General features: G+C 38.1%; 1 protein-coding gene across 6 annotated transcripts in view; it reads left to right on the top strand.

The window, feature by feature from the left end:
* KDM6A (lysine demethylase 6A) overlaps nucleotides 1-8,142 on the top strand; it is a 119,813-nt gene that overhangs the window by 35,095 nt on the left and 76,576 nt on the right. For all 6 annotated transcript variants that reach the window (XM_009646994.2, XM_009646991.2, XM_035902399.1 and 3 more), the window contains exon 3: nucleotides 1,257-1,315. The gene's annotated coding sequence lies outside the window, so the exon portion shown is untranslated. The remainder of the gene's footprint in view (nucleotides 1-1,256; nucleotides 1,316-8,142) is intronic.

Raw genomic sequence — 8,142 nt, 5'->3', positions numbered from 1 at the left:
ATTCCCCTTGGTTTTAATTTGCATTTAGAAGGTGCAAATAAGTTATAATGAAATGGTAATATTGGCTCCTGCTTCTGATGAGTGCTGCTCTTTGAATAGCGTTCTGCTTACCAGTTATTTTTAGGAAAAACTTGGTTACACCTTTTATATTTTGATTGGGTTTAAGGCATAACTAGAATTCCTTTCATGGAATTCCATAGAAATTTGACTTGCTGAAGAAGAGCGTGCAAGTGGAAGAGGGATTGTCTTGAATGACAGACTTTGACAATGGAAATTCCATCTCTTGTCCATGTGTCAGAGCTTTGTGTTCTTTGGGATGTATTCCCAGTCTCTCAAAAGCAGAGTAATGCATAAGAAAAGCTGAAAAATTTGTCATAGGTAGCATGTGCATGTTGTCTCCCGTAAAGAATGGAATAGTTCTGCTAAATAGAAAACAACTGTGCTGTGGCATAACTTCTAAAAAGAAAAAGCAGTTTCTTTATTTTTCCTAATTTAGAAAATATGTAATAGCTATTTGCAGAATTGGATAGTTAAACATTCACTAAACCTCCTTAGCGATATCACTTTAGAAGCAAATAATACTTTTCTGTGAAAAGAAAATGGAGGGGAAATGCGTTTCCAGAAGGAGAATCTTTTTTTTTCTTTTTTTCTTTATTTTTTTTTCCCCCTTCTTCAAGGTAGGGAAATAGAAAATAGAAGCTTGATTAACAGTGCAGAAACATGGTTGTCTTAGGTTTGAAGCCGACGGTCTGTATTTTTGGTATTCCGAAAAGTGAAATTTCCTTAAGCATATTTTCAGATTCACATAATTAATGTTCTACTTTAGACACTGAAATTAGAGTGTGTAGCTTTGTTTACTTTTATGTTAGTATAAATTATTACAACGATGAAATTGTTTCAGTCATAAAACATTTTTTATTATATTAAATTGCCAAAGACCTCTACTCCATCATTTCCTTCCCTGCTGTTGTACAAGTAGAACAAAGCACATCAGTTTCTCTGAATACATCAGTACTGCAATATTATTGTTGTTACTATTTCTCAAAAAACATTTTGCAGAGAATCATTTTTTTCTTAAAAGGTCTTCCTATCTTTTCAATCCTTCTTTTCGGTTCCTCCTGTTCAAGGTGAAATTTAAATATGTGTATCTTATAATGGAAATAGGATGTCAAAGGATGAATAAAATACTGGAAACTCAATCTTACAGCATATGGTTGTCTTATCTGGGTTTTAAACACTGTTTCTTTCCTTTACAGAATGCTGCCTTTTTATATGGCCTTGGTTTGGTCTACTTCCATTACAATGCCTTTCAATGGTAAGTTGGAATAAATTAACAGTAGCAGTATTGTGTGATGTTTTATTGGTAGGTGAATATTTCAACTTCAGTTCAGTGTGAGAGTATGATAATTTAATTATTTTTATTATAGATACGATGTTTGAAGACATACTGCCCTGGGTCACATATCTAACTTACTGTAACACACCTGTTGCAGCCACAGCAGTTGCTTGAAAAGGAAATCACTTCAAGGAGAATTTTAGCTCCCTATAATACGATTTAGTAAGGGGGATGGAGCAGTATGACTCAACAGGTTTTTGTGAATTGTTGCTATTGATAGTCTATAGCCTGTTTACAAAAACCTTTACTTTCTTTTTGGAAAACAAGTGGCAAAGTGGGCTTGTTTTCATTCAGCTTGGTATTCAGTAATTTTTACATAGCTGTATAATGTGAAAGTTTCAGATCTGAGAAGCAATGCACTCAAGCTTGAATCATAACGTTTAAAATGGATGTAAAAACTCAGCTGTAAATTCTGGCAGGGCTTTGGGGACTGAAAGGGGCTGCTGTTGGATATTGGGGGGAGCATTGTTTTCAGTTGGGGTTTTGGTTTTGCGTTTGCTTTATTGGTGATGAGAAAAGTATGGTTAAAGGAATAGACTCAGTCACTGAGGTTCTGGTGAAAGGTCCTCAAACTTTCATTGGGGTTTATTCTTGCAGAAATATAGTTAGTGTCATTGGAAGAAAGTCAGAAGAGTGCCGTGTTTAGGTCACTGCTTTTTTACACTCAGTATGGAAACTGTTAATGAAATAAGTGTGACTTTACTACTTGATTGATTACTAAAAAGTTTATCATCTTCCTGGACTAGTACGACTGCAGTTAAGGAGGCAGTAATTGACTACTTACTGATGGTTGGAACAACAAATTGGGATTTCCCCCCATACACTCCCTCAGTAAATTGTTTCTATGTCTCTGTAAGACAAAAGATTTGTGCGTTCCTCAGGATCATGTAAATAAATGTCTGTTCTTCAAATTAGGATAAGTTGGTTAAATCATGAGCTCAGAACCTGGATTTTTTTTTAATCTTGCAATTTACTGCTTTCTTCATTGATATTGGTGAAATGAATGCCATGTATTGTATGTGTCATGGAATTCTGTTGCATTCTAATTAACAAGAGAAGAACAGAAAAGTTTTCAGAAAAAACTGAGAATCCACTATTTTAAGATTGTGATCAATCTCAGGTGAATTTCACCAAGTTTCAGAGTGTTGTTCTTATGCAGGCTTGGGTTCATCATTTAACATTCAAGAGTGTTTTGTGCACTGATTCTTCTTACAAGGGGTATCTTGTTACAATTTGCACTGTGAAAATGATAGAAAAGTGTAAATAAAATTAAATAGGACAAGGTAGTTAATTTAGAGTAGTTGATTTTTTGAAAGACCACCTGTTCAACATAGACTTTTGCCATCATTGGATTGTGCTATTTAGCATCTTTCAGTGGATGGACCAGCAAAGTCAGGTGACCGTGAGGGCTAAGTATTAATAAATTAAAGCTTTGTTTTAATTTAGATGTTTTTTTCTCCATGCCTTTAAGTAAGCTTGTTGAGAACATGACTATAAATTGATGCCTTAACTTACGATGTCTTAACTACACATAGAGCTTTATGTTAAGGTTGTGTAGAATTACCGTATTTGCCATTTCATTCATACAACAAAGTTATGTCTAGTGTGGTACTAAGGAAGTTGTGTATCATTAGAGTATCAGGTGGAATTTTTAGAGGAAGAAAATCTAATGCAGATAAAATCTTATACCTTTCTCTGTGTGTTTTTTGGTTTTTTGTTGGTTTGGGGTTTTTTTGGTGGTGTTTTTTTTTTTTGTTTGCTTGGCTTTTTTTTAAATCCCTTTGAGTGCTTCCCCTGCCTCCCCTTACTCTGTTTTCTTGGGGGCAAAAGGAGTGGGATGTGTGGTTGTGGGTGTTTAGGTGTGACAAAATCATAATAAACTTAGAGGCGATAGCAAGTCATTTACAGTAGATATGTTATTCTTTGTAGATATTAATCCCTCACAAGACTCTCCTGCAGATTGCAAGGAGAATCCACTTCTTTCAGAGTGAAATGCTAGTCAAACTGTTTTATTCCCTGCTGCAGCAATTCCATCTGTTTATGTTCATATAGTACACAAATCTATGTTTCAGGCAGGTAGAGGAGACCTCTAGACCGTTGAAGGTAGTTGAAGCTATTGTGCTTTATCCATGAGCTTCTTTTTTTTTAATCCACACTGCTTTAGATATTAATAGATTTTGGTGAGGCATGTACATAGTCTACCTAAAAGGAAGCTGTAAGGAAGTGCTGAAGGTTTTTTCATGTCTCATATAAACAAGGATAATAAAAAAGTAAGTGGGAACAATGTCAGTTTTAGAATTCTTGTTCATATTTTTTACATTATTTTTCAAGTTTTCTAGCTTTCATAAAAAGAAGTGTTGGATTGGTTCCAAGACTCACATGCAATTCATTGTAATTCACTTCTCTATATACTGAAGCAGCATTACGGCGTTATCTTAAATATAAATCTTAGCTGATACATCATTTTATATTGGTGATTTTGTTTGAGTATTCATGTAAGAACTGAAAGTTCTCAATGTATGTACAAATGGTGCAGTAGTGTGATCAGACTGAAGCTATTTCATGAAATTATTATAGTAAGATATGACATAAGGGATTAGTTCCATAAAGTGAATCAAGTATAGTAAAGTAGGTCCTATAGATATTAAATTTTGATACTCTGTTCTTTTACTCCATTTATCATTGAGCAGTAAGTAAAGTGGTTGGCTGATTTTTTTCCTGTTGTTTCCCTGTTTGTCAAGTAGGGTAGAACATCAGTAGAATAGAGATAGCTGAGATATTCACATAACCTGAATAATTTTGTATCCTCTTTAGTTGTCTTTTCGGTTGAACACTTAAAGAATTTTCGTAGTTCATCAAAGGCTACCCTTCATTTCTGTGCAATAGCTGCATCCAAATGTAGTGGCTTGGATGCCAAATGTTTTCTTTTACTTCAGTAAGGATTCTGAGCCTGACTGGTCAACCATCTGCTGATTTACACTGAGTCCCCCCAAGGTAAAAAGATGGAGTCCAAGCTCTGCAATTGTTTTTTTGACACTGGTTCTAAAACCCTCTCTGGATCCCAGTGTACCAACTATGGTGCTCCAAGGCCAGCCTGCAGTGTTTTCAGTGACTGTTATCTTGCAAATTGCTGGACAGTGTGCGTGAGAAAGACACCCTGTTCCTCAGAAACACCTTATGGGAGACTGAGATCAGGTGCCCTTATTTCCCCATTTAGCATACGCTGAGGCTCCTCTGTCCAAGGATTCCTTATCAGCTGTAGAAGTTAGTGTTATGTAGAACTCAGTCCTTCAGCACTGACACTTTTTCTGGACAACAGTCCTGAAAAAAGCCGAAGACTGATGTAAGAGATGATGCAGATGCTTTTCCTCACCTCCATCGTGGCTAAAGATGCAGACTGCCTGAGGAAAATCTGTCGTCTCTGACTAGAACTTTTTGACCCTTCTACAGCCATCCTTGCCAAAACAGAAGCAGTGTCATCATCTATTCAGTATCGAGTGATATCTAGAACCACTCTCTCTGCTTCTGGCTCCTTTAAAGTAACCTCAGCTCCTTTAGAGTAACAGCCAGCTCAGACTATTCGCACTGCTGCATCCTGGCACTTCCGCAAGCCAGGTTGTTCTGTATGCTGGAATTTCTCCTGCTAGCATAGGTTTGGCACTTTGGAACAGGGACATGGGGGAGTTCAGCATGAAAAGCTTTTCTCCCCTGTTCAACTCTGATTCAAAATTGGCTCTTCACAGCAAGAAGGCAGCTTCAGTCTTTCATTATTCTTATCTAATTCAGGTAAAGACATTTAATGGGCAAGAGGGAGCAAGCATATACAGCTCCCACTGGGAGAGTGCAACACCTCTGTCTCCAACATACAAGCACTGAGCAGGCTCTACACGTCCAATCTCTCTTGCTGCTGAATGCCACAACCCTCCAAAGGCCAAGCAGAAAGCAGCCCTCAGTTGTTATCTGTGGTACTGCATCTCGCCTCTTGGTCACCGTGCAGGCCTCCAGACGTCTGAGAATCACTTTTCTCCTAGAGGTCCTTTAAAGGCTTCAGTGAGGCAGGAGCATTCTTTTCCACACACGTACAGGAAAACACACAAAACTTACCATCACCTGTGAGATCGCCTTAGCACCAATCACATTGGCCCATTTACTTGAGCTGAAGGAGTCTGGTCTCTCTCTTGCCCTCTCTGGCTGTCCTTCTCTTTCATCTCTTTTCAGAAAATGAAGCTTTGCTTTTCTCATAGTCGTCCTGAAATAGTAAAGCAGCTATTTAAACTGCTTTTAAAGTAGTACCCAGGTCTACAGTGCAATGTAAACTTTTTTCTCTAGTTTCATGTGCCAGCCTTCAGCACTGCACACCTTATTCATCTACCCAAGAAACTATTGTTTTATGGTGGTTGCTGTTTGCCTATGAGAGTGGGAGAGCCCTGTGCTGTCAAGGTCTGTTCTTTGCCCTTCTTTGCTTCCTCTGTCAATGCTATCAGTACCTTTTTTTTTTTCCATGGGCAAGCTGTTAATAACACAGTAAGATTTGTCTTTGAGGGGGTTATTTTTTTTTCCCAGCAGGATGAGATCCTTCAGATGGTTCTCAAGCTGTTTGCGTTAGTGGCTGGCCCAAGGAACTGGGCTCTTGCACACAAGTAGTCGAGTGGGTAGTGAGGTGTGTAAGGATGCAAACTGCCCGGTGTGGGCCTTCTTCACTTGTGTGGAAACACCCCACCCATCATGCAGACAGTAACCACCGGACTGCTTCATCAAAAGCAATGTCTGCTCTGCATGCCACCAGGTATATCAGTGGTTTGTGCCATTGTGGAGGGCGCACAGCATTTGATGAAATAGTCCAGTGGTTGCGGTTTGTATGAAAGGATCTGGGATTCACCCAGCTGAGAGTGACGTTGCACTGGAAACTGACAGTCTGTGGAGTTCCTGCTTTGCAAACACCTGCAATGGAAAGTCCAGGAGGGATATAATTTGAGAGTAGAAAACCAGCTTGCTTACTTGTGATCTTCAAGGTGTTCATCTGTATTGGTGCTTCTTTCCCTGTTCTGTCAGAGTCCTTTCAGCTCGTCTGGTGTTTGTAGTTATCTTCATGAGGAGGGCAACGCTTAAACACATAGTGTGTAGATAATCTGCTTTGTCAAAGATTTCTCAGGTTTCAGGTGGCTGGGTCCATATATGTATTTTTCAAGTGTATAAAATGGGAATGTACATGTAGACTAGACACACTAATTGTAATTAACCAGTAGTGAAGTGGTAATTAACTTTCTCTTTTGTTGTCTAATCTTTCTGTGGTTGTGTATCAAACATATTTCTTGGACTGATGAAAATGCATAATATGTGCTAATGCTGGAAAAAACACAGTACTCTCAGCTGCTGTTCTAGAGAAATGTTTAACGACTTCGCTGCTCAAAGTGTTTCACCATTCAACAGTTGCGGGGCTATGGACAGAGGAGTTGTATCTAAAGACTGTAAAAGTATTTCATAAAATTGCAGTGTCCTGACTATGGCTGTATACAGACATCTTGTTCATTTTCAAACTGTGATTACAAGTTTCAAACAGAAATTTGTCAATCATAGCATCATTTTCATTAGTGAGGCTATGAAATGACATGAGACTTATAATAGGTGGTCAGAAAACTGAAAGAGAATAAAGAATAAGAGAAAGTTTCTCTCCAGCTGCATAAAGTATTTTTCCTGATACATTTGAATAATCTTGTGTTCTTTTATTTTGTAGGCTCATTCTGATTTTCATGTTTTTGATTCAAAACTTAGGAGCATTAACTTTTGAGTAGTTAAATCAATGCTATTTTACTGTATTCTTTCACCTAGTTCAAAGCTGATTTTATTCACAGTCTATCCAAGTAAAAACCTTCCAATAAAAGTCTTATGAGAGTTCATTAAATGTTTAATACAATCTTCTATTAATTATTATTCAGCTGCTTTCTTCACTTTGATAATGGTAGGCATTGTTGTATAGATGAGTGGGTGGAAAGGTAGCTGCGGTATTGATTTTGGAAGTCTCGATTTGGAGATGATAGATTCATGTCATTTTTATTTTTCCTGAATTACTGTAGTAGTGCTGTGCAAAATGTAAGCCAAGAGGTGCTTTTTGTCCTCCGTAGTGTCTGTTTTCCAGTCCTACTTTCCCATTTTGTCAAGTCTTAGGTAGCCTTTCCTGCCTGTTAGTGGAAACACTCCCATTCTTGGAGAAAACTCTTTGGAGAAATAAATTCTAGTAGACTCAACCAAAGTTGTCTCTTGCTACATTTAGACTACTGTCATTTATTTCTGTAGTATGAGAGCTCCCAGCCCTTCATTCAATGATTTATCCTTTGGACTAATATATGTTTAGTCTGCTGAAGGATTAAAATGAAAAGCGCTGTCTGTGCATGAAGGCCAGTTAATTAGTGGTGGAGACTAACAACCTACTTGAGGGAGGCTGTGTGCCATCATCTCTGAAGGAAGCTGTTAGCCTCTTAAGCCAAGTCCTGCTTCATATGTGACAGATCATCAAGCTATTAGCTTGCATCTGCTCTTCTGGAGTTGGTCAAACCATAAGAGAGCTTTGAGGGAAAACATCTGAGTGACTTGGATGCCTTGGATCCTCTAGACCCTTACCTTTCTGGATGTAGGCTTGGACAGAGGACAGAAATGGAATTAGTGATGTTTCACAGCAAAGAAAGATCTGTACAAGGATCAAGTGACTCCTGCTGTATCCAGAAGGCCCAACTCAGGGAAACAGATGG

Source organism: Egretta garzetta, unplaced genomic scaffold (genome assembly GCF_000687185.1).
Source record: "Egretta garzetta isolate BGI_Z169 unplaced genomic scaffold, ASM68718v1 scaffold1099, whole genome shotgun sequence".
NCBI lineage: Eukaryota > Metazoa > Chordata > Aves > Pelecaniformes > Ardeidae > Egretta > Egretta garzetta.
Note: the sequence above shows the minus strand (reverse complement) of the source record. Positions and strands in the feature narration are given on the sequence as shown.